This window comes from Bos indicus, chromosome 10 (genome assembly GCF_029378745.1).
Source record: "Bos indicus isolate NIAB-ARS_2022 breed Sahiwal x Tharparkar chromosome 10, NIAB-ARS_B.indTharparkar_mat_pri_1.0, whole genome shotgun sequence".
Classification (NCBI taxonomy): domain Eukaryota; kingdom Metazoa; phylum Chordata; class Mammalia; order Artiodactyla; family Bovidae; genus Bos; species Bos indicus.
In genome coordinates, this window is record NC_091769.1 from 45,995,640 (window position 1) to 46,022,256 (window position 26,617).

Here is a 26,617-nt window from a genome sequence, read left to right on the forward strand (position 1 = left end):
TAGTTTCTTGACCAGTGATCGAACCCAGGCCCCCTGCCACTGGATCACTGGCGAAGTCCCTAGCAGATGTTGATTTGATTATTTAAGAGTGGCCAAGAAAGGGGGGGAGTGATGAAGGTGAGGGTGGAAGGAATTCAGGGCTTACTTGCTGATATTATTTGTATTTCATAATTGTATGCAATTGGAGTCAATTGTATCCCTTTCTCCTTTCCACACTGTCCTGAGGGGGGAAGCTAAGGAGAGGGCAAAGGAGGGAATGTCTCAATTTGCCTTTAAAATAAGTGGAGTTCTAGTGAAGTTTTACAAATCCAAGAAAAATGGAATGTCATGGGATGCTTTGAGTGGCACTGATGCCTACATCATCAACAAGCTAACATGAAGCTGGCAAGGGAACTTGTTAATCTTGTTTCTGCTTTACACACAATACCCAGATCATAAAGCACTGGTAACAATGACATCACTTCACAGATACCCACTCCCTCACATCTAGTTTACCAGAAATAGTCATATATTTCACAGATAGAAACTTAAAAGTTATACACACAATAAGGCTTAGCATTTAATGATTAATGTCAAGAGATTTATATATATTTTATTCTTCAGACACCCTGTGATAATAAGAACTAACATTATGAGTTAACAGATAAAGGCCCTCTGAGGTTCAGAGAGCTCAAGAAACTTGTCCAAAGTCACATACCTGGTGAGTGGGACTTCAGAATTCCCTCTCACCTATGTCTGACAGTGAGATAAATTATTTGACAGTTAAGTAACTCTTGGGCTAAACTGCTTCCCATATAGCCACGGGACAAGCACTCCCTTTTCTGCCTATACCACAATTTTTTTACATTAGTGACACCTACATGGCCTGTATGTTGTACATTCCTCATATGAGGGCAAAGATCGGCTCCATGATCTTAGTCAGTGACACATATTGGTGCTTGTTAGAAAATTTCCAATGAAGGATACCAGGATGATGACTAAAAATGCAGTCTTGGAGTAAGAACAGGTACAGAAGGAAGAAGCGGCCAGGTATTGCCATTAGACAATTTAATGAGCACCTGGACCGGTGTTAGGTGCTGGGGGACATAGTGATGACTAAGCCAGTCACGGACCTTTCACTCAGAAGACTTCATTGTAGAGGTCGAGATCAAGGTCATAATTTACCCGTGTTGCTCAGGAGAAAAAAAAAAAAAAAATAAGAGTCCTCGCAGGCCCCAGCGTCTGCGGGGTTTTGGCATTCCTGCAGCGCAAAGACACGAATAATAAGCTAGAACTCAGTCAAGTGAAACGCTTTCACGTGACTGAACCTGACCGGCCAGAAGTCTTGAGCTGGTTGTCGTGGGAGATAAAGCACACTGAGCGCGTCGCGCGCGTCCGAGATAAAGGGGTGTGCCCGCCCAGCCCCTGCAGCCAGTTTTTCCCGGCGTTCCTCCATCCCGCAGCACCAGGTGGCGGGGCGGAGGGGTCTTCCACGCCCACCACGAGGAAAAGGGGGAGCGCTGGCCACCCCCGTACTCCTCATCGCCCTTTATGAAACGCTCCTAACTGTGTTCATAGGCGGAATCCGAGGAGTGCAGACTCCGCGAGGGCTGAAAGGTGAGAGCTGCGCCGCGGCGGGGTGTTCCCAGAAGCTAAGCTCCCCACCCCCATCCATTAAATCTCCGTCCCTTTTGCCGTCCTCCAGCAACCTCGCCCGTGCGCTCCTCCCCCAGTCGCTCTCGCCTCCCGCGCTGGGCCTGGTGGGCGGGGCGAGGGCTCCAAACTGCGCGAGAGTTCCGCCCAAGTGCCGCGAGACTCGCCTGCCGCCGCTGCCGCCGCCTCTTACGTCTTTCCCTTTGACAAGTCGCCGCTGCTGCAGCAAAAATAAAGGACGCGGCCACCGCAGCCGCTGCCGCGGGTCGCCGGAGCCCTGTCCCACCCCCGTCAGCTCTGGAGCCGCGTATGGTAACGCCTCCTTTCTGCTCTCCTGGCCGCCTGTGCGTGCGTCCCGCCGGCCCGGCATGGCCGGCCGGAGCCGTTCGGGAGCCACCGCCGAGAGGGGCCGCCGGGGTCCCGGGTGGGCGGCCAGCGGAGGCCTGAGGAAACTCTCCTGGCGCGGTGCGGCTCCCCTGCCCCCTGAGGCCTCTTGCCTCCCAGGCGCCTGCAGAGCCGCGTTAGAAGCCGAGCCGCCGACCCCAGAGGGCGGAGGGACCCGCCCCTCCAGCGGCTTGCTACCTGTCCCTCGGTCCTCGGTGGTCGCATCGCTGACCACCTTCCCCACCCCTTTATCCGCTAACGAGAGCCCCGCCCCCGGCCAGGGCTTGGACCGGGGCGGGCGGTGGGGTGGGGTGGAGTGGCGGCCCGACTCCTTCTCGGGATCCGAGGAGAGCCGCGACCCCGGTGCTCACCGTTATCCTCTCCCTTTTGAGGGGTGGAGGTTGGGACGACGTGCCTTTCAACCCTTTTCTATGCCTCTTGGGTGGGGAAGGCTCATCATCTGGTAAACCTTTCTCCGAATCTTCCGCCTCATAATTTATAAAGCTTCTGCTACAGGGAGAGGAGAAGAGATGCATTGTTAAGTCTCTGGGGTGAGATGAGGAGGATGATGACAGGAGCTGTCTCAAAGAACATGGTGAAACCTTTTTTGTGATGGGTGGCAGGTTCATGGGAGACACGAGGAGGACCAGAGCTGATACCACCTCCCACCTCTCCCAGTAGGTTATGTAAAAGACATGCTGTGCATCGTAGAGAGCTGTAAAACACAGGGACGGACTTTGCCTTAATTGAAAAACGGTTTCTGTTATACTGTAGAAAATAAGGATACTCAGGAAACAGGGAATACCAAATCTGAGCAAACTAACCTATCCTTGTAGTTCCATTTCCAGAGGTAGCATGTCAAGCTTAACATTCTGGTTTGTTTCCTAACAGACACTTTAATTTTTTCAAATAGTGTTTGGCTTATCCTTGATTGGGACTTGCAAAACTGTTTTGTTTTATTTGAGTCACTTCTTAGGCTTGCTTGATTAAAACTGGCTATTTCTTCATTAGCACTGGCTGTACTGTATCATCACTATTTCTTTCATTGGGCCCTCTTCCAAAATGATTGTTCGCTAAATGCTCTTGAAAAATAAAACATTAAAAATTATTATCAACTTGATCTAGTACATATGTGTTGTTACAATCATGCCTGTGGTGACGGTGCTGTAAAGGAGTAGTGTTTGTGAAAAGCAAATTAACTTTGATTATTAATGGTGGGAAGAAACCTGTTTACCATAAGGTTTTATAAAATTGACTTCCATTGGTTATTTTTAGACCAAAATCATTGGGTGACATTGTATGTTTCATAGTGCTTTTGTGATTGGAATGTGTTGGACGTGTGCCTTTGACTATGTAGATTTTAGTTAGTGTTTATGCAAGCAAAACTGAGTATCCTAGGTGTCTGTATGCATATATGTGTGTGTATATACACACACATGTATTAAGTACCTGTACACGTTGGTAAATCTTGGAAGTAAATTAAAATGTATTGTTATATTATTTGAGGAAAGAAAGCATTAGGTGGAGCAAAGAATAGTCTTGTAATAATTCCCTCAGGTCACGTGATGGTTGTATATGGCAGAAGGAGACATCTAGGGATGTTGAAACTGGATGCTTTTAAAAGTAGGATAGATTGTCATCTATTTGGGGTTGTCATTGGAATGGATTAAGTGACCTATTAAGGCCTCTTATAATTCTAAACTTTTTATGAATTTTGCTTTCCCTAAGCTCTTATCACTTTGCTTCTTAAATTTCTAGTTATGCTGTTTGCATGTGACGCTTACCCATTCATTTGCTGGTCATGTATTCCATTCCCAATGCAGCCATCCTGGTGGTGTGTGGAGGAGAAAGCAAGTGTTAACATGTCACTTAACTTCTTTGTTAATATTATATAAACATATGAAAATCTTATTTGATTGAAGCAATTTCAGAAGACTTGATTAGGCTGGTTTGGTTAGTAGAGGATGCAAATAATAAATACAATGGAATTCTAATGTCCTAAGCATTTTTTCCTAGAAAAAGACTAAATTACTCAATATTTGAAATTTGTTAGAAAAGACTACATACATTGAACAGCTGGTTTTTTAAAATATAGATTTTCAGAACTTAAAATAACAAAATTGATGACTTTGTGGTTTAGGATGTGGAGAAAAGTTTGTATTAGGATAAAAGCAAATTAATTTGTGAAAAAAAGCTTGTATTTTGTGGTTGGACAACTGTGTAATAATAAGTAACGAACTTACTATAATCTATTGATAATTTTCTATGAAAATAAAACTTTGACTTAACAGACGAATGTGTTATTATGGGTACACGCTGCAGATTATCATGATACTAAAAATGTAGAAATTGGTCATTTTAAAAGGAGTTTGCAAAGCCAGTAAAGTTGCAACAGCAGCAGATTTTTTTTGACTAAAAAGTGTAGAAGTTGTAAAAAAACATAAAGTAGGTAATTTACTTTTTAGATGCTAGATCTGATTTTTATGATTTTAGTTTCTTCTGCTGTCACTTACTGGACCCTTTAAATTAATGGGAATGTTAAATTCCAGGTGAGATCCCTGAGCAAGGAATTAAGACAGTTGCATAAAATGATCCATTGATGGACTTTATTTATTTTTAGCTTTTGAGATTCCCACGTGGCTCAGTGATAAAGAACCTGCCTGCCATTGCAGGAGACAAAGGAGACACAGGTTTGATCTCTGGGTCAGGAAGATCTCCTGGAGGAGGAACTGGCACTCCAGTCCAGTATTCTTGCCTGGAAAATCCCGTGGACAGAGGAGCCTAGTGGGCTATAGTCTGTGGGCTCTGTAGTCATTGGGGTTGTAAAGAGTCAGACATGACTGAACACACACACACACACATCACATTTATTTTTAACTTTATTTTGAAATGATGTTAGACTTATAGAAATGTTGCAAAGATAGTACAAAAGGTTCCAGATTCCCTTCACATAGCATCCTTTACTGTTGAGGGCTTACATAACAATGATCAAACCCAGGAAATTTGCATTGGTGAAATATTATTAATTAAATTACAGACTTTATTTGAATGTCACCTGTTTTTTCCCCAGTGTATTTTTTTTTTTTCTCTTCCAGGATCTAATCCAGGATCCCACATTTCATTTAGTTGTTACATCTTTCTCGTGTCGTCTCCTCCGATCTGTGACAGTTCCTCTGTTTTTCCTTTTCTTTCGTGACCTTGACATTTCTGATGAGTACTAGCCCATTATTTTATATAATTTTTCTCATTTTGGGTTTGTCATGTTTTTTGTATGTTGAGATTGAGGTCCTGTATGTTTGCAAGAAAACTACAGAGGGGATGTGTCCTCAGTGCATGATATTAGAGGGTACATGGTGTTGATGTGTCTTATTGCTAGTGATATTTTAACCTTGATTGCTTAAGGTGAACTCTGCTGTATTCTCCACTATAAAGTTACTTTTCTTCTTTTTGTAGTTGATACATAATCTTAGGGGAGATAGTTTGAGACTATGTGATACACTGTTTCTCCTCAAATTTTCTCCCACTGATTTTAGCAACCATTGGTATATATCCTCTGCAGCAGTTATTATTGTGATATTTTTCCTGCCGGTGATTTTGTACTTCCCTCATTCCTGAAAGAGATGTCCCTTCCTCATTTGTTAAATTATCTATTTTGATGAGTGTGACTTCATGGATATATATTCTAAAGATTCTAATCCAATAGTGTCATCATTTTGTTGCTCAGATTCTTCCAGTTTTGGCCATTAGGAACTCATTCCAGTTGGCCTCCACCCTTGTTTTAGTACTTCCTTATACTCTGGCACCACAGGCTATAGTCTTTGCTCATCTTGTAATTTTCCTTGTATCTGTCCTGAAATCAACTCCTTTTATTGGAGACCAGAATTTAAATCAAGACCTGAATGCTGGGTATGTTCACTAAGGTATCATTTCTCCTAGGCCCTCAGAGGACAGAGCAAGGAAATATATGTATATACGAACCTGCTCACACGTGCAAACAGATATACACGTTTATCTCTATATTTGTCTTTCTCTATATATTAAAACCATATTTGAGTTCATAGTTATATGTTCTATTCCAGTCCCAACACCAGAAGGTTCATTCCAACCTTTTCTTATTTGTAACTTTTTTTTTTTTCTAATGGTGAGAAACCTGGCTTTCATTATCTGTAATACTGTATACCAATTTATTTGTTCAATTTTAGAATGCACATCAAGTAGTGACCAATTGCTCACCCTTCTGAGGAACATTTGCCAATTAGAGTGCACTATTTGTATACAAGTTTTTTTCTTGTCTTTAACTTTCTAGTATCTTGTCAACAAACTGTTTTTCAAAGTTACTTAGGTTAATTCTTTTCTTCCTCATTTCCTTTAGTGTGGTTATATTACTCATCTGTAATGCAGTTAGGTTCTTACTCTGTATTCTATTTTGGGTTCCCCCAGTTCTGGTTGATTTTTATTTATTTTGGTATATGAGACATTGCTATTACTAAAATATACTTAGAAAATTGTCACTTCTTACTCCCACTACCCTGGTCCCATTCTCTTCTCCCCACCTTTTCCCTCGCCTGTTTTCCATGACTTTAGGTAACCAGTTTTTTTAGTTTCTGGTTTATCCTTCCATTGTCTCTTTTGCACAAATGAATAGATTGTGTGTGTGTGTGTGTGTGTTTTACATTTCTTTTTCCCTTTGCGTACAGGTTTTTAAATTGAGGTACAATTCACACAACACAAAGCCTCCTTTTCTGAAGTGTACAAAATCATTGTTTTTCGGTCTATTCATAAGGCTTTGCAGCCATTACCACTAGCTAATTTAGAACATTTTCATTACCCTGAAACGAAACCCTGTATTCATTAGTAGTCACTTCCTGTTCCCCTTTCCCCAGCCACTAGTAACCATTAGTCTACTTTCTGTTTGTATGAATTTGTCTGTTCTGTTCATTTCGTGTAAATGTGGAATTATATAATATGTGGACTTTTGTGCCTAGCTTCTTTCACTTAATGTAATCTTTTCTAGGTTCATCTATGTTGTAGGCTGTGTCAGTACTTCATTCCTTCCTATGACTGAATAATATTCCATTATATGAATATATCACACTTTGTTCATCCATGCACACTTATTGGACATTTGATTTTCATTTTTTTAGCTATTATGAACATTCAGATACAAGTTTTTATGTGGACATATGTTTTCAGTTCCTTTGGGTTTATATTTGGGAGTGGAATTACTGGTTCATAAGATAACTTTTTGAGGAACTGCCAAACTGTTTTCCAGTTCCTTTCTTTCTTATATGAAGAATGGCATGGTATAGATATTCTGTGCACCTTTTTTCAGTGTAAGAGTGTGTCCTGGAAATCACTCCAACAGTTCATCCTTTTGAAGTGATCCTTTTGATATTCTGCATTCTTATTTTTTTAATTAAAGTTTTTAAAATTTATTTTTGACTGCACTATGTGGCTTATGGGATTTTAATTCCCTGAGCAGGGATTGAACCTGGGGCCCTAGCAGTGAGAGTGCTGAGTCCTAACCACTGGACCACCAGGGGATTCTCAGATATTCTCCATTCTTTTTTTTTTTTTTAATAGCTGTATAGTGCTCTCCTGTGTAGATGTGTCCTCAGTTATTCAGTCATTCTTCTTTGAGTATTTAGGTTGCTTCTTACATTTTGCATTTATAAACAATTTTATAGTACATGACCTGTGTATATGTATTTTTGTAGTGTAAAAGATATATTAATATCTTCAGAGTAGATTTTTATAAATGGGATTGCTGGGTCAAAATTTCTGTACATATGTAATTTTGCTAGAGATTGCTAGATTTTTCTCCAGAAGGATTGTACTAATTTGTATTCCTATCAGTAATGAGAGCACCTGTTTTCACCACAGCCTTAACCAACAGAATATGTCATTGTGCTTTCTGTTTTTTTTTTTCTGTCAGAGACGACTGATTTTAAAAAGTGCCCTGCAGTTATTTCAGTGACCTGAATCTGTTGTGAAAGGGCACTTATTGCCTGCCATTGGCAGATTCTTATAGCTTGAAAGTGAAATATATTGTCCACTAATATTCTACTGATACATGCAGGTTATTTTGTGCAGGGGAAATTGACTAGAATGCAGTTTCCTGGTCTAGCTAGGATTGCTCATTTGAGACTTTTTGTATTTAATGAAGTTGCTGCGTTGATTCATAATACCTTGCTCTGAAATACTTGTGGAGTTTAACAAAGGATAACTGAAATTGTGAGGAGAGTTTTGTTACCTCTAGAGTATGTATGAGATACTAATTATTGGTTCACACTGTCTGCTAGTTATTTTGAACAGGACATACAGGACCTATTGACACTATGGTTTGATAGTTATTTGACCAGTAATGGCTTTATCTGGAACCTGTTTTATTTCCATGTGAAAGAAGGCCAGTCTTAAGGAAGGTGAAATCAAGAGTCTGAAGTTCTGGGTTAGGATAATCCTGTCAGATTTTAGTGGTGCCAGTAACCAAGACAACATGAAAAACATCCCCATCTTACAAGGAAACTTGTTCTGCCCAGTGAGGCTGGGGATTTAGGTTTTTTCCCCAAAAAGGACATCGTTCCAGGTGCTTGGAACAGATTAATGAAAAAAAGATTCTTGTACTAGAGGAGCTTACATTCTAGTGATTTTTTTGATGAACTCATGTTCTCAGGAAGATAGATACTAAGTTCTGATAGAATCAGTAAAGGTCTGGTGTAGTCTTAAAAACACCTTTGGTGGTATAAAAACCTCAAATAACACTTTATTTTACTGATTACATAGAGAAGCCATGAAAAGTTTACCACCGAATGGTAACTTATGTTGTTCACCAATTTTTTTTCTCTCATTTTAAGTGATTTCTACTATTGCTACTAGTAGTGTGTGGTAGTCACTCAGTCATGCCCAACTCTTTGCAATGCCATGGACTGTAGCCTGTCAGGCTCCTCTGTCCATAGAACTCTCTAGCCAAGAATACTGGAGTGGGTTGCCATTTCCTTCTCCAGGGGATCTTCCCGACCCAGGGATTGAACTCTGGGCTCCTTCATTGCAGGCAGATTCTTTACCATCTGAACCACCAAGGAAGCCCAATAGAATAATAATAGTAGAATAATAGTATACTATAGTTTTTTCCTCAACTGTGGTTCCATGAGAAAACTAAACTCTAATGTTCTAGGACATTTGAGCATTAATTGTATGTGAAGAATTAGCTCCTGTCCAGTGCATCCAGAATGTCACTAGTTATGTACTGTCCTTGGGAGAACTGAGAAAAGGTTTACTCTGGCATTCATTTCAAGTTTTATGGTTCAAAACCTAGTTTTTATGAACCTAGCTGACGAAGGTCATTGTCATTATATAATAGTTAATTAGGTGTTTTTTTTCCCCTGACTTATTAACACTTATTAGCAGAGTGTTGTTGGATAAGTTTTAATCTCTTAGGCTGTTACCTGATCTATAAAATGTTTGATAGTTGCTGCCTCATAGGGCTCATGTGAAGCTCAATATTTTGGCCACCCAGTGTGAAGAGCTGACTCATTGGAAAAGATCCTGTTACTAGGAAAGATTGAAGGTAAAAGGAGAAGGGGGTGGCAGAGGATTAGATGGTTAGATAGCATCAGTGACTCAATGGACATCAATTTGAGCAAACTCTGGGAGATAATGGAGGACAGAAGAAGCCTGGTGTTCTGCAGTTCGTTGGGTCACAAAGAGTTGAACGTGACATAGTGACTGAACAACAGGGCTCGTGTAAAGATTAGAAAAGTTTTTTTCCATCTACATTTATCCATTTCTGTGACTTTAAAAACTAAGTGTTAATTGACTTCCACATTTATATCTTCAGCCCAGACCCCTTCCTTGAGGTACAGGGTCATAGTTCATCAGCTTATTCCACATCTCATTTGGTTGTCTAAAAGACTTCTCAAACATAGAAGTTGTGATTCTCGTCCTCACCATTTTCTTTGAATGTACCCTTAGTAAATTGGCAGGATCAATTAACTAGTCACTCAGACCAAAAAACTTGGTGTCAACTGTGCCTCTTTTGTTTATACCCTATAATCAGACCATCAGCAAATCTTTCTAGTTCTATCTTTTGAATATATTTCTAATTTGATCAGATGTTACCATCTCTGTCTTATTACTCTGGTCTAAACCACCATCATCTCCTGGGTAGATAATTAAAATAGTCTCTTAACTATTTTCTCACTTGATCTCCTACAGTCTCTTCTGTGTTTCATAGCTAGAATGGTCTTTTTAACTGTTCATCAGGTAGGCCACTCCTCTGTTTAATGCATTGTAGTGACTTCCTTTTGTAGTTAAAATAACATCTAGATTCCTAGCCATGGCCTATAAAGTCCTCCTTGATGTAGTCCTTGTCTGCCTGTCTCTGTTCACTCCATTTCTGCTGCACCGAGCTTCCCTTTATTCTTTGATCATGCTGGGTGCATTCCCAGGGCTTAATGCTTGTTCATGCACTGCTCTTCCTTCAGGTCTCTGCACTGCTTGCTCCCACACATCATTCGTGTCTGCTTAAAAAGGGGTTCAGAGAGTCTACTTCTTTAGAGAGATCTCCAATGATCATACTATACAAACTAGTGATCACCTTGCCCCTAATTTCTCCTTGTCTCTCTCGCTTTTTTTTTTTTTTTTATGGTGTGCTTTCTGAAAAGTAATGATTTGTCTACTTGTTTATTACTTGTCTTCCTCACTAGAATGTAAACTCTGAGAGTAGGAACTTTATATCCTGTTCATTCCAGTGCCTAGAAAAGTCCCTGACCCACAGTAAGCCAGAGATGCAACTCTAGGAAATTGTATGTGTAGTAAAATTATCTCTAAATTAGATTAAGTGATTCTACCTTTTAAAGATTTTAAACCAAAGGAGAACTATTAAACAGTTAAATGATGCTGTGATTTTTCTTTGCATTAAATACTTATATGTGAAATGTTAAGATTTAGAACTTACTATCAAGATTATATATTTATGCAAAGGATGTGCTAAGTAACATTTAAAGAATAAGCTTGGAGTGTATCTCTTCTGTTTGTTGTAGTGTTTAACATTCTTTGGTTGTCCTCTAATTATAATGTTAGTGATGTTGATGTTATAATAATATTTCCTCTTACTCTGGCAAACTATTTTTCCTCACTCTAAATTCTTGATTTAAAGTTTCTGTTGATCTTGATTTTGGAGGGGAATGTGTTATTATCTGAGCTTTTTCTTTTTAAACTTAATATAGAAGCATTTATAGACACCCTTCTAAATATTGTCATTTAAAATTTTTTATGTATTTATTTTTTTTGGCTTTTCTCAAGATGCTGTGAGCTGGGGCTACTCTCTAGTTACATGAGCGTCTCATTGTGGTGGCTTCTCGTTGCAGAGCATGGGCTCTAGGGTGCTCAGTCTTCAGTAGTTGCTGCACGTGGGCTCAGTAGATGTGGTTCCTCGGTTCTAGAGCACAGGCTTAATAGCTGTGGTGCACAGGCTTAGTTGCTCAAGCCTGACATGTGGGATCTTCCTGGATCAGAGATCGAACCCATGTCTCCTGCTTTGGCAAGTGGATTCTTTACTACTGAGCCACCAGGGAGGCCACGTTTGCCATTTTTAAAGACCTTTCCTGTTAGTCACTATACAGTAAAAGTGTTCATGAAAAGTTTTGTGTGATATAATTCAAATAAGCAAATTTGCTAACTGATAGTATTAGAAATCTAGGATAACCTAGGAATATTATATTATTTATGTGTTAATATAATTTAAAAGCATGTGGGGGGCCAGTATCTTTTATATAAGGTATCACTGAACTTTCTTACACATCTGAGCATTCAGTGATATATATTTAAATTTTGTCAGTAGTATAATCATAGTTTCTGACTTCTCAAAGTTGCATATTCTTTTGAAAAGAAGGAATGATGAAGAATGATGGAGAGATTTATATAATTTAGTGAAGGTGGTATGGTGTAATGGACAGATGCACATATGAAGAATTAATATTGGGTAACACTTATTGAGTATTTATTGTACACCAGGCACTATTGTAAGAACTTTGCTCTGTTGTATAAATCATCATATTAAATCTGGTTGAATTGTTTATTATTTAAACCAATTTAACTTATTTATTTTGTAGATAGGAGATTAAAGCACACACAGAAAGGTGCTTGCCCAAGATCTTGTAGCTAGTAAATAGTGGCGCCTGTATTTGAATTCAGAAACAGAGGCAGATGTTGGTAGAAACTGTGCGGCAGGGGACGGAAACAGCCAGCCAGTGATTGTTTTATCTGATTTAAAATCCCATCCAAATAATGTCATTTGAGCAGGTCTGTTTTACATAGGTGTTCAGAAACTCATGTTGACAAAGGCAGACTTTTAAGTGCCGTGTATTGCTTTGACTTTTTAAAAAATAATTTTATTTTTTTATTTTGGCTCGCTGGGTCTGTTGCTGTGGGGGCTTTTTTCTAGTTGCGGTGAGCTGGGGCTACTCTCTAGTTGTGGTGCTTGGGCTTCTCTTCTCACGTGTGTGCTTAATTTGCTCAGTCGTGGCTGAATCTTGCGGCCCCATATACTGTAGCTTGCCAGGCTCCTCTGTCCATGGGCTTCTCCAGGCAAGAATACTGGGGTGAGTTGCCATTTCTGACCCAGGAATCGAACTCTGGTTTCCTGCATTGCAGGCCGTCTGAGCTACAAGGGAAGCTCTCTTTTCATAGTGGTGTTTTTCTTGTGGAACTTGGCTCTAGGGCGCCCCTGCTCCCAGGCTCTAGAGCACTGGCTTAGTAGTTGTGGTGCACGGGCTTAGTTGCTCCTTGGCATGTGGGATCTTTCTGGATCAGGGATTGAACCAATGTCTTCTGTGTTGGCAGGCAAATTCTTTACCACTGAGCCACTAAGGATGCTGCTTTGACTTCTTAAAGAACGTTTCTATCAATAGTTTTCTTCTGCCAAAGAAGGTAATAGGTGTTAGACGAGAACAACAGTTGGAATAAGGATTGAACTTTTCTATTTTAAAAAGGTGAATGTTAGTGAATTTTTATACCCTGAAATAAGTTTTTCTTGGTAGACCTTGAAACAGTGATATTAAGTAGCGAGTTTAGTCTGAAAACTGTCTGGAGTGCAAACAAGTAGTAAAATAATAATGCCTCACATTTGTATATAGCTTTTCACTTTCCCGAGTAGTTAGGGAAACATCTCAATTTATCTTTGTAACACCTCTGTGGAATAGGCAGGATAGATATTTTGTCATTTGATAAGTTTCCATAGAGGAGAAAGGTGCTTGCCTAAGGAACAAGCCTTTGAATAACCTCTAGTTGCTAGACTCTCTTTTATGAAGATGCTATTCATAAAGGACATCACTGTTGCTTTGCAAAACTGCCAGAGTGTAAGTGGTGGATTTCTGCATTGTATGGTGTTATAGACTTATCTCTTACATTAGTGATTGAGAAGTTCTTCATCTGGAGGCAGAATATACTTGGCATGATGAATTTGGGCAAAGATGGCCTATTGTAATTGGTATGTTCTTAGTGTTTGTTATGCTTAAAGCCTAGACATTTTTAAGAAATACAGCTTAGGTTAAAAATATAATTCTTGTAGCAACACAGTTGTAATCTTTTTTAAATTGATATTTTTCGTTAAGACCTTTTCCAGTTAGGCTATAATAATATTGATACTGTTTTGTTTATATTGTAGATTAGCATAGGAGTAGGGCACTTTGATTCTTTGAAATCTAGAAGGGTGTTTTGATAGCTTCTGAAAAGACTCACGTAATGTGTGACAGTAGGGAAATGCTGATAAAAATTTAGTATGTCACCTAACATACTAACACCTAACAGTATTCCTCCTGTTCATTTTGAAACTATTCTGAATTGCACTGATTAAATTGGTCTGAGATTTTAAGAGGAATTTTTCAAAACTCTTAAAAGATATGCTGTATAAGGGAATAAAATCAGGTGCAAATTTACAGAATCACTTCATTTTAATGATGGTTGAAAAAATGTGACATTGTTTTTCAGATGATTGCTGAATGTTTTGTATTTTTAAGTTGCATCTTTCAGTTCTCAGTGTTATTCTCTTTTTCCGTGGTGCTGTCTTGTAATTGCCTCCTTGTTACCACCCCCTCCCTCTTCGTCTGCCATCTGTTGGCTTGGCTTTTTATTTCACTATAGGGAAGGCAGGAAAGAGTTCTTGTACACAAGATAAAACTAGTCCTGTTTGGAGCTTAGTGAGCTGGAGCATCTATACAATATGTCTTCTGATGATAAATTCCAGAAGTACCATAAGCCCACGGGAATAGTAGCAATGGCTCTGCAATACTGTCTACAACTTAAATAAAAATTAAAAAAAATTATAATTAGACTATTATTTTCATGGAAAACCATAAACTGGCTGGATATTATTAACAGGCTTGTAAATAAGAATTAATTACATAGGAGAGTTTAGCATATTGAGTATTCGTGAAATTCTTGTCAAATGATTTCATACTTTATAAACTTGATTTGTTCCTGGTAAACTTCAATTCACTTATGCATGACTGTGCATTAATCTTTTATGGGAATACATAGAGGCTATTTGCAGTCCTAGGTAGATAACTCAATTCCAAGACAGTGTTTATTTAAAAAAATATTTTTATTATAAAATCTTTTAAACATATACTAAAAGTAGAAAGAAAACTATAAAGCGCTCCCATGTACCTATCATTGAACCTTCATGAATTATTATAGACAATCTTATTTTCTTTATATTTCTGTCTACCACTACACACTCCCAGTTCTGGACTTTTTTGAACCATATCCTGGACATATTTAATTTGTAAATTTTAGGTATTTCAATATGACCTCTAAAAGTCATTTTCTCTTTTTATTAAGTAAGCATAATACCATTATCTTAAAAAGTTTTATAACAAGGTGTTAATGTCATCAAACATGTAGTCAGGTTTTGTATTTTTCTGATTGTTTTATATACATACACAGTTGGCTTGAAGTGGATTCCAAATAAGGTCTGTAGTTTACAATTATCTTGTATATTAAATCACTTTTAATCTTTAGGCTCGCCTTCCTTTTTTTTTTCCCCTTTTTTTTGTTATTTTAAGAAACCAGGTTTTTGAGAAGTTTCCCATAGTCTCATTTTGCTGATTGCATCTCTGTACTGTAAATGTCATTTAACACATTCTGTCCCCAGAATTTCTTGTAAATTGATAGATTTGTCAGGTTTTTTTTTTTTTTTTTTCTTTTGGTAGGTGTACTTCATAGGAGAAATCTGTGTTCCATCAGGTCTTGTTCTCTTTTTGTGATATTGGCAGTTATTGATGATCATTCATTAGGGACTGCAAAATAGTGAAATTCTGTTGTTCATGTATTAGATGTTTTGGTTTTTTTTAAGATGGTGTTTTTTAGGATAGTCCTTCAACAGTGTAAATTGTACATTTTGGGCCTTGTATTTATATCTGAACGGGTTCTGGGATGATTTGACAAAATTCTTTTAAAAAGGAAAGAGTGCAGATCTTTATTATTGAAAATCCAGAAAAAACTTGGGAATCTAGAGTTTTACATTTGGCCAGTAAATAGCTGAACATCCTATCATGAGATAACAGCTTGTCTCGTAATATGTGTAGCTGGTCATTGGGGTTTGTTCTTTTGCAGTCTATGTTCATTTTCAGAAATTTCAAAAGTAATTTGTTCAGGGCAGCAGTTATTAGTTTTTTGAGTCTGATTTCTTGGCATGAATTTGAGAATAGGCTTTGGTGTGAATCAGATTTAAGAAATTTTGAGTTAATGTAACATAGCATAATTTGTATTAAAAGTTCTTTGACAACTAAAGCAGCAGCACTTCCCAGTGTAGATCCTTGACAAAAAGGTTTTGAGGTCAAGCAAACTGATATACTATGTGTACTTTTTCCTTTCTTGATACGTAATATAGTACGTGTTAACACGTAAAAGACCTACAGTAAGGAACCTGTTTAATATTAACTCAACATTTTCCAAATTTATTTGATAACTGAGGCTTCCCCTTGTTCCCCCATAGCATCTTGAAGAACTAATGGAACAAATTTTCCAGAGGAATCAGATTTTGGGAAATATGAATTGGGTTTGAAAAGAGAATAAATAAAAATAGCTAATGATGATGAGTGTGTGTTACTTCACTACAGTGATGTGGGGAAATTTTTGATAGATAATAAGATGGAAGGTATATATGTATATATGTGGGTGATTCATGTTGCTATATGGCAGAAACAATACTGTAAAGCAATTATCCTCCAATTAAAAATAAATAAATAAAAATTTAAAAAATAATACATTTTTTCCAGTGAGAATAAAAGAAAGAGGCAAATGTTGTTTATCTTAGCCCGTAAGCATTATACTTTTAGAGAAGCCATGTTAGGAAAGGACTTCAGTCATATATAACATTACATGCTAGGCACTGTTTTCAGTCCTTTATATATAATTTGTAATTTGTTAATCTTTACAACAAACTTATCCAGTAGGTATACTGTTGTTATCCCAGTTTTACAGATAAGGAAATTGAGGCACAGAGAGATTAAGCAAATAGTTCGAAGGTTACACTGCAGAGTTGTTGATACAGCAGAACCAGAATCTAAACCTAGGCACCTGGCTCCAGAGTCCTTGTGCATAGCCACTGCTCCATACTGCAAGATGTGGCAGATGGAGATCATGAAATACAAATTAGATTGAGAGGGGATATAAACTCTGCTTGAAAGGACCATACATATTTTCTTTAACTTTCAGGCAATCAGTGTCTGAGAGAAGAATGTGGAGAGCTGACTGTGTCCCAGTGAAGATAGAAAACATGGAAACCTGGAAACTGTTATCCATAGAAAAGGTCCACCTCTCAAAGATATAGATTAGATGAATGTAAGTAGAATGCTGAGTTAAGAGGACACTGTTATACCAGAATTTCAGATTAGAAGGGAATTGGAGCTTACTTTATAAGACCCCTTCATTTTACATATGAGATCTGAGGTTCCACAGTTGGTTCATGTGCTTGTAGTAGTAATCATAGCTCACTTAAGTGTACTTCATTTTGCATTTGTACTTCATTCTACATTCATGTAGACTCTTGTTTGATCCTCTAAACAATCCTGAAAGGCAGGTAGGTCCTATATTTTCTACAACAAAACTGGGTTTTGAATTTTTTTTTTTCTTGGCGGGGGCACATACCACATGGCATGCAGAACTTCCTTGATCAGGGATCAAACCGGTGCCCCTTGCATTGGAAGCACAGAATCTTAACTGCTAGACCACCAAGGGAGTCCAAATCTGGTTATTGAATTTAGATATGGTGCATCCTAAAGGCTAAAATTTCGTATACTAAATCACATTGCCTCGGTTCTTAATGAATAACATGTAAAAGTAGTGCACGCTTTTGGAATGAGATGACTTGGGTCAGAAAGAAAACCTGCATTTTGACAAATGGAAGTGACTCCCTCCTAAGTGTAAAAGATAGTATGTGCTAATTGGAAACAGTAATTTTTAGATGGTATAGAGGAAAATAAAAAAGTAAAAACTACCTCACCGCACAGAGTAACCACTGTTAAATTCTAATGTGTAGTTCTTGAGATTTTTTTTCTAGATTTTTATATACTCAGAGAATTGTTTCAAAATTATATGTATATATATATATTTATTGCTTTATAACCTAACATTTTGTGTTCTTAAAAGAGAATAATCATAGGCATTTGATCTTTTGCCTCTAACATAGTAAAAAAGGTACATGCAGCGACAGTAGGCATAAACTGATAGCATCCTGGGCCAACTGAAATGTGCCATCCCTTCCCTAGTACACTCAGTTTAATAGCGGACCTGTTAGTAACAGGGTGAATAGATTAAAAAACCTGTTTGGGGTTAGATTAATTTAACGAGGCAGTGAGTTTCACTTTCTATAGTTTCAGTTAACCAACTGTCAACCATGGTCTGAAAATATTAAATGGAAAATTCCAGAAATAATTCATAATTTTTAAATTGCTTGCCATTCTGAGTAACTTGATTAAATCTTTGGTGGTTCTGCTCCATAAATCACCCCTTTGTACAGTGCTTGAGTTCAAGGAACCCTTATTTTACTTAAAATACAACAAAAGCAGTGATGCCGGTGATTCGGATATACTAAAGAAACAGGTGCTTCCTTTAAGGGAAAAGTGAAAGTTCTCAACTTCATAAAGAAAATTGTGTGCTGAGGTTGCTAAACTCTCTGATAAGAATGAATCTTCTACCTGTGAAATTGTGAGGAAGGAAATAGAAAATTGGTAATAGTTTTGCTGATGCCCCTCAAATTGCTTAAGTTTATGGCTACAGTGCCTAAGTGCTTAGTTGAGATGGGAAGGGCATTGTATTTGTACCATAAGATGTTTTGAGAGAAGGACCATAATTCACATAACTTTTATTATGGTGTATTTTTATATATACTGTTTTACGGTATATTGTTATATTCTATTTTATTATTGTTAATCTCTTACTATTCTAATTTATACATTAAACTTTATAATGTATATATGTATTGTATATGTATACATATATATAATGTACATAATGTATAAGTATATATATACTGTAAAAGTGTATAATGTTTAAGTCCATGGTCTGTACAGTCCATGGAATTAATTCTCCAGGCCAGAATACTGGAGTGGGTGGCCTTTCCTTCTCCAGGGGATCTTTCCAACCCAGGGATCGAACCCAGATCTCCCGCATTGCAGGCTATTCTTTACCAGCTGAGCCACAAGGGAAGCCCAAGAATACTGGAGTGGGTAGCCTATCCCTTCTCCAGCAGATCTTCCTGACCCAGGAATCAAACTGGGGTCTCCTGCATTGCAGGCGGATTCTTTACCAACTGAGCTATCAAGGAAGCGCAGTGTATGTATAGGGAAAACATAATATATTTGGATTAGGTACTGGCCATAGTTTCAGGTATCCACTAGGGGTCTTGGAACATATTTCTTGCAGATCAAGAGTGGATACTGCACTGTAGTATAAAGCTTTATTTTAGTGTTTTTTTCCTGTAGAATTTGGGATCATTGATTGTTTTGTAGTTTTATGTGGAAAAAACTCTTTTCACACTATACTGGATTAAAAGACAAGTAACTGAGACTCCTAAGAAAACATTAAAAAGAATAAAGTATAAGTTTTTTGAAACAGTCTAAATATGGGCTTTTTTAGTGAGTTTGTGTGTTGTGTGGGGGTTATGTAACCATCTCTAATTATCAATATACTGTTGCAGTGGTGGGAGGGGAAAGGAGCCTATTGTGTTGGATTGTGGAAGGGTTCTTTATACTTGAAGTTGGTTCTTTAGCAACTCTCGCTTTCTGTTTTCATGACTACATCTAGTAGTTTGCTTTGTTAATCATTCTCTTTACCCAAGCAGATTTTTGGCATGATCTTATTTTCAAAATGTTTTCTTTTTGAGGATTAGATTATATTGTATTTACATCTCTTAATATTTCCTTGTTAGTTTTAAATTGATAGTAAAGCTTATGATTTTAGGCATGCTAGTTCTTTTGCATTTCCATATAAATTTTAAAGTAAGTTTATCTATAGATGCAAAAAAATCTTGCTGTGATTTTGATAGATATTGTACTAAATCTCTAGATCATTTGGAGGGAGAACTGGCATTTTTATATTTAGTCCTCCATTCTAGGAACATGGTGTATCTCTTCACTTATTTAGAACTCCTTTGATTTCTTTCATCTGTGACTTGCAAGTTTTAGCCTATACATCCTGTATATGTTTTGTTAGTCTTGCATCTACGTGTTTTATTTTTTTAAAAGTTTAAAACCTTTCAATCAGAGTATCATATATCTTCATAGAAGTGTATGTAAACTAAATATACAGCTCGATTACTTTCATGGAGATGGAATTATTTTCAAATTTTGCTATTTTCTGTTAACTTGAGAGATTTTCAGGAGGGAGGTAGGATTCAAGATGAATGAAGGAAGAAAGTTTTCCATTTCTCCTTTGTCAGGTTTTCATAGTGTGACTTCATTGTTTTGTTTAAAGGTGAATTCTCAAGGAACATAGTCATAGATAGTTAAGCTCATTTCCAAATTAACTTTGCCATTTAGATTTTTTCTATTGTAATTTACCACCATTCATGTTACAATAGATTAACTTTGATGTTTTCTAATATAAGAAATTCATGACTATTTCAAAACAATGAAGATGCGGGTTAAAGATTTAAGAGATGGAAAGAGCTGCCTTCTCATTTTTGTTGAACTGGTTATTCCCTGCTCGTTAGCTTCCTTCTGTGTACTTTGTACAGGGCACAAGCTTAAGTAAACTTGTCATCTTGCTGTCTGGTTTTTATCTTCTAGGAAGGGTAGGCAACTTAGGGTCTATGTTTATGGACCGCCCTGGTCCATTTTGAGTAAGATTCATTATTCTAATTCTGAGTTTACAAAGATGATATCATTATAATTACTTCAAATAACCATGTATCAGGGAAATTTAAAGTGGTATTTGATTAATACAGATACTCCAGGAATAAATGAGTTTGTTACATATGCTCCACCAGGAAGGACATGGTTAATAATAGAAAAACTATATGTATCATTTAACTCCTCTGTATATTCTTATTGTAAAAGATAATCTTTTTCTTTTTTTAAAAAAGAATTTTTTTTTCTCCCTTCATTTTTATTACTGGAGCTCAGCTATGCTTGATTTAGCTATTTCTGTCCACTTCCACAGACTCTTATTTTGAAAAGATTTTAAGTCTATAGAAAAGTTAAAGAATAGTACAACAAACTCCTATGTGCTTTTCATTTAGTTTCATAGATTGTAACACTTTGTTGTGGGTGCTTTTTTTCTTTTCTCTAAACATACCCCCCACCCTCCCCCCACCACACAATTTGCTTTATGTGAGAGAAGTTGTAGTCACTAAAATATTCCCTCACCCCCTCAACCTAAAAAAAAAAAAAATTTCAGGTGTGCATCTCCTAAAAATAAGGACATTTCCCAGTGTAACCACAATACCTTTATTGTGGAAGTGAAAGTGAAGTCACTCAGTCGTGTCCGACTCTTTGTGACCCCATGGACTGTAGCCTACTAGGCTCCTCTGTCCATGGGATTTTCCAGGCAGTAGTACTGGAGTGGATTGCCATTTCCTTCTCCAGGGGATCTTCCCAACCCAGGGATTGAACCCAGGTCTCCCACATTGTAGACAGATGCTTTAACCTCTGAGCCACCAGAGAAGTCTTTATCATACCTAAGGAAAATAACATGAATTCATTATCTAATATGCAGTGTCTGTATTTAAATTTTTTGTCTTCCACTTATCTTTTATGCCTTTTTTTTTTCTGATTCACAATTCAGTCATATTCACATATTACTTTGGTTTCTTTGTCACTTTAGTCTCTTTTAGTCTAGAACAATCCCTTGCTTCCTTCCCCTCTTTTTCAGTGATACTAACTTTATTGAAGAATTAATCTAGGCCATTTGTCTTACATAATATACTACAATCTGAATTTGCTGATTGTTTCTTTAAGATTATGTATGAATTTCGGGATAGCTATATAAGTGATACGTGCTTTTTGTGTCACCTCACAAGGCACCTAATGCCATTTTTTCCATTATCAGATCAGATGAGTCGCTCAGTTGTGTCCGACTCTTTGCGACCCCATGAATCGCAGCATGCCAGGCCTCCCTGTCCATCACCAACTCCTGGAGTTCACTCAGACCAACGTCCATCGAGTCAGTGATGCCATCCAGCCATCTCATCCTCTGTCGTCCCCTTCTCCTCCTGCCCCCAATCCCTTCCAGCATCAGAGTCTTTTCCAATGAGTCAACTCTTCGCATGAGGTGGCCAAAGTACTGGAGTTTCAGCTTTAGCATCATTCCTTCCAAAGAAATCCCAGGGCTGATCTCCTTCAGAATGGACTGGTTGGATCTCCTTGCAGTCCAAGGGACTCTCAAGAGTCTTCTCCAACACCACAGTTCAAAAGCATCGATTATTCGGTGCTCAGCCTTCTTCACAGTCCAACTCTCACATCCATCCATGACCACAGGAAAAACCATAGCCTTGACTAGACGAACCTTTGTTGGCAAAGTAATGTATTTGCTTTTGAATATGCTATCTAGGTTGGTCATAACTTTCCTTCCAAGGAGTAGCGTCTTTTAATTTCATGGCTTCAGTCACCATCTGTAGTGATTTTGGAGCCCAGAAAAATAAAGTCTGACACTGTTTCCACTGTTTCCCCATCTATTTCCCATGAAGTGATGGGACCAGATGCCATGATCTTCATTTTCTGAATGTTGAGCTTTAAGCCAACTTTTTCACTCTCCACTTTCATCAAGAGGCTTTTGAGTTCCTCTTCACTTTCTGCTATAAGGGTGGTGTCATCTGTGTATCTGAGGTTATTGATATTTCTCCCGGCAATCTTGATGCCAGCTTGTGTTTCTTCCAGTCCAGCGTTTCTCATGATGTACTCTGCATATAAGTTAAATAAACAGAGTGACAATATACATCGTTGACGAACTCCTTTTCCTATTTGGAACCAGTCTGTTGTTCCATGTCCAGTTCTAACTGTTGCTTCCTGATCTGCATACAAATTTCTCAAGAGGCAGATCAGGTGGTCTGGTATTCCCATCTCTTGAAGAATTTTCCACAGTTTATTGTGATCCACACAGTCAAAGGCTTTGGCATAGTCAATAAAGCAGAAAGAGATGTTTTTCTGGAACTCTCTTGCTTTTTCCATGATCCAGCGGATGTTGGCAATTTGATCTCTGGTTCCTCTGCCTTTTCTAAAACCAGCTTGAACATCAGGAACTTCACGGTTCACATACTGCTGAAGCCTGGCCTGGAGAATTTTGAGCATTACTTTACTAGCATGTGAGATGAGTGCAATTGTGCGGTAGTTTGAGCATTCTTTGGCATTGCCTTTCTTTGGGATTGGAATGAAAACTGACCTTTTCCAGTCCTGTGGCCACTGCTGAGTTTTCCACATTTGCTGGCATATTGAGTGTAGCACGTTCACAGCATCATCTTTCAGGATTTGGAATAGCTCATTATAGGTGATGCTAAATTTGATCATTAATTTAAAGTGGGCGCTGTTACCAGATCACTTCACTCTTAAGTGCACATTCCCCCACTCCCTTTGTAACTGATAATTAATCTAGGAAGTGTGGTATTTTGAGATTATGTGAAAATCCTCTGTTGTTGCACATGGGCTTTCTTTAGTTGTGGTGAGTTGGGGCTGCTCCTCATTGCGGTGCATGAGCTTCTCATTGCAGTGGCTTCTCTTGTGGAGCACAGGCTGTAGGTGCACGGGCTTCAACAGTTGCAGCACATGGCCTCAGTAGTTGTGGCTTGAGGGCTCTAGAGCATGGGCTCAGTTGTGGTGTAAGGGCTTAGTTGGCATGTGGAATCTTCTCCAACCAGGGATCGAACCCATGTCTCTTGCATTGGCAGGCGGATTCTTATCCAGTGTACCACCAGGGAACTCCTGTGTATTATTTATTTAACCAGTTTCTTATTGGTGGACTTAAGACTGTTTCTTCTTTTTGCTCTTTATACCTTTTATTTTTTTCTGCTACTTTAAAAGACTGCGATGAATAGGATATTTCTTAGTTTAAGCATTACCCTATTCTTAATTAAAATTGCATAATGCAAATGTTGATTGAGCCTAGTCTTATTGAGTATATACCTTCTAAATATCCTTAAAATTTATCTCCTCACAAACCCGATCTATTATGATTGTTTTCTTTTAGGCCCTCATCTCTTAACTTTTCGGGTATTTCTTGTGTCCTGGGCATTCTGTTCTTTTCTTCTTTCTCAGTATTATCCACAGCTCCTTCTGGGTGACTTTTGTTATGTAGTGTTATCATAGTATATTCCAGTTGCTTGCACATCCTTCTCATCTGGGTTCTGAGTCCTGTGGGCATACTGTGCTTTGTGTGTAATAGATTTTCCTAATGTAGATGCATTTGTACCTTTTTCTGGTAACATTTATTTATTTTTGGTTGCACTTGGGTCTTCTTGCTGTGTGCAGGCTTTCTCTAGTTGCAACGTGTGGGGTCTACTCTTCATTGTGGTGCACAGGCTTCTCATTTTGGTGGCTTCTGTTGTGGAGCCCAAGCTCTAGGTGTGTGCAAGCTCAGCAGTTTTGTTACTTTGAAGCCAGTTAGTATTTGGTACTGTAATGTCTCCTTGCCTGTCCCCTGTTTCTTTTGATACACCATTAGTTCTTTCTGCTGCTGCTGCTGCTAAGTCACTTCAGTCATGTCTGACTCTGTGCGACCCCATAGACAGCAACCCACCAGGCTCCCCTGTCCCTGGGATTCTCCAGGCAAGACCACTGGAGTGGGTTGCCATTTCCTTCTCCAGTGCATGAAAGTGAAAAGTGAAAGTGAAGTCACTCAGTCGTGCTAATACTCTCTTAAGTTTTGTTTTTTCTTCTCAGAATCATATTTGCATCCCTGGTGGCTCAGAGGTTAAAACGTCTGCCTGGAATGCAGGAGACCTGGGTTCAATCGCTGGGTTGGGAAGATCCCCTGGAGAAGGCATTGGCAACCCACTTCAGTACTTTGTCTGGAGAATCCCATGGAGGGAGGAGCCTGGTGGGCTACAGTCCATGGGATTGCAAAGAGTTGGACAGGACTGAGTGACTTTCACGACGACGATCCTGAGATTGTGTGAGGGTCTAGCCATAGTACCTGCTTCCTTCGTGTGTGCTTAGTAGCTAAGTTGTATCTGACTCTGTGTGACCGCATGGACTGTAGCCTGCCAGGCTCCTCTGTCCATGGGATTTCCCAGGCAAGAATACTGGAGTGGGGTTGCCATTTCCTTCTCCAAAGGATCTTCCCAACCCAGAGCTCAAACCTGAGTCTGCTTCATTGGCGGGCAGATTCTTTACCACTGAGTTTGCTATTTCTCCATTCTTTATTTTAGGGAGCCTCATAAAAATGAGTTCTTGAAATGTAAGTTGGATATATCATTGGGAGTTTAGTGAGGATAAATTTACCAAAAATGTTATGGTTGCCATGACTTAGACTTTAAATACTTGCAAATAGATGGTTCTAAAGAAGAGGGAGGAGATTTTTCTCTACAAACAGCATATGATGAGGAGCGCAATGGCAACCCACTCCAGTACTCTTGCCTGGAAAATCCCATGGACGGAGGAGCCTGGTAGGCTGCAGTCCATGGGGTAGCTAAGAGTCGGACATAACTGAGCGACTTCACTTTGACTTTTCACTTTCATGCATTGGAGGAGGAAATGGCAACCCACTCCAATGTTCTTGCCTTGAGAATCCCAGGGATGGGGAAGTCTGGTGGGCTGCCGTCTATGGGGTCTCACAGAGTCGGACATGACTGAAGTGACTTAGCAGCAGCAGCAGCAGCATTGGCCTCTTCAGGCCTCTAAATAATCTACTTTTGTTGAAGTCTGTTGTCTGATTCATGGCCTCTGGTGAGCTACAAATTAAGGTATCCTGCATATGCTGACATTACTATTTGCATTTCTGGAATAATTGCATCTATTTGCATAACAACAGGTTGTTGAACTTGACAAATTGATAATTTTATTCTTTTGTTCTCAAGGGTTCTTTCATTAGGAAGTGCACTGATGTTCTAAAAACCCCAAGATTGATAGCATCCATTGTTATAACTGTGTTACATTGAAAACAGAATAATTAAAAGTGTAGTAAATTTGCTCACAGCTAGTTATTAAACTTTTTGTACTAGAACATATTTTTATATATCACTTGTCAAAAAAAATGACTGTTTCTAATGTTAGTGTATATTCTTGATGGAATGTAAAAGAAGGAACTTGAAGTAGTTCAGATTGCTTTCCTTTAGGAGATATGTGGTGAACAAGACCATACAGTGCCATACCTAACATTTAGTTTCATAGTTTTCAAAGTACTTCTGTGTAAGAAGAATGGCAATTCCAAGATAAGAAAGATAACTGTGAGTAAGTTATTAGGACAGGTTTAATGGGATGGGGTGGGGGTGGGGGTGGGGATTGGCTGGTGATAATGTAGGTTCTGAATTTGTACTGAAGGAGGTATAGGACTTGTTAGGTAGAGAGGAAGGGGTGGGCATTCTTGGGGGGTGGGCAACAACATGAGTAAGGGTACAGAGTAGAAGTGAATGCATCCCAGATGAGTGATGGTAGGGATTGGTAGGAGAAGGAAATGGCAACCCATTCCAGTATTCTTGCCTAGAGAATCCCGTGGACAGAGGAGCCTGGTGGGCTGCTGTCCATAGGGTCACACAGAGTCGGACACAACTGACATGACTTAGCATGCAGCATGCATGCAGGGATTGGTAGGGATGCCTGCCTGACCAAAACAGAGAGCTGCTGAGGAACATGTGGTAGTTAAGGTCTGATAAGTTAGAGTGAACTGTTCATTGTGAGCCTTGGGAAGCAGAGTGAGGAATTCTAAGCCTAGGGAGCTGTATTACCGAGGGTCCTGGCAGCGAACAAATGGACTAGTTACAGAGATTTGGGTAGAGTTAAGGAAAGCAACAAGGGATAGTGAAGTTCCCGAGGCCTTACAGTATCCAGCCATTGGTACTTTTAAGCCAGCAGGGACAGGGAAAGGAATACTGAAGCCTGATGAGAGCGGGAGCAGTGGAAGCCAAGGACCTGTGGCCACAGGGGAAGGGTTCCCAGGTGGGGAGAAAGCC

At 38.8% G+C, this 26,617-nt stretch overlaps 1 protein-coding gene and 1 non-coding gene across 15 annotated transcripts in view; one reads left to right on the forward strand and one right to left on the reverse strand.

Annotated features, from left to right (window-relative positions):
• The window catches only part of HERC1 (HECT and RLD domain containing E3 ubiquitin protein ligase family member 1), a 228,712-nt gene that overhangs the window by 16,993 nt on the left and 185,102 nt on the right, over nucleotides 1–26,617 (forward strand). For 10 of the 14 annotated variants that reach the window (XM_070797428.1, XM_070797441.1, XM_070797435.1 and 7 more), the window contains exon 1: nucleotides 1,786–1,944. The exons of 1 other annotated variant lie outside the window; for it this stretch is intronic. The gene's annotated coding sequence lies outside the window, so the exon portion shown is untranslated. Of the gene's footprint in view, nucleotides 1–1,442; nucleotides 1,597–1,785; nucleotides 1,945–26,617 lie in introns of those variants that run through there. 3 more of the 14 variants (XM_070797430.1, XM_070797432.1, XM_070797429.1) reach the window with 3 other exon arrangements.
• TRNAE-CUC (transfer RNA glutamic acid (anticodon CUC)) lies at nucleotides 7,487–7,560 on the reverse strand. The gene has a single exon. It is a non-coding gene; the product is annotated as a tRNA-Glu (tRNA).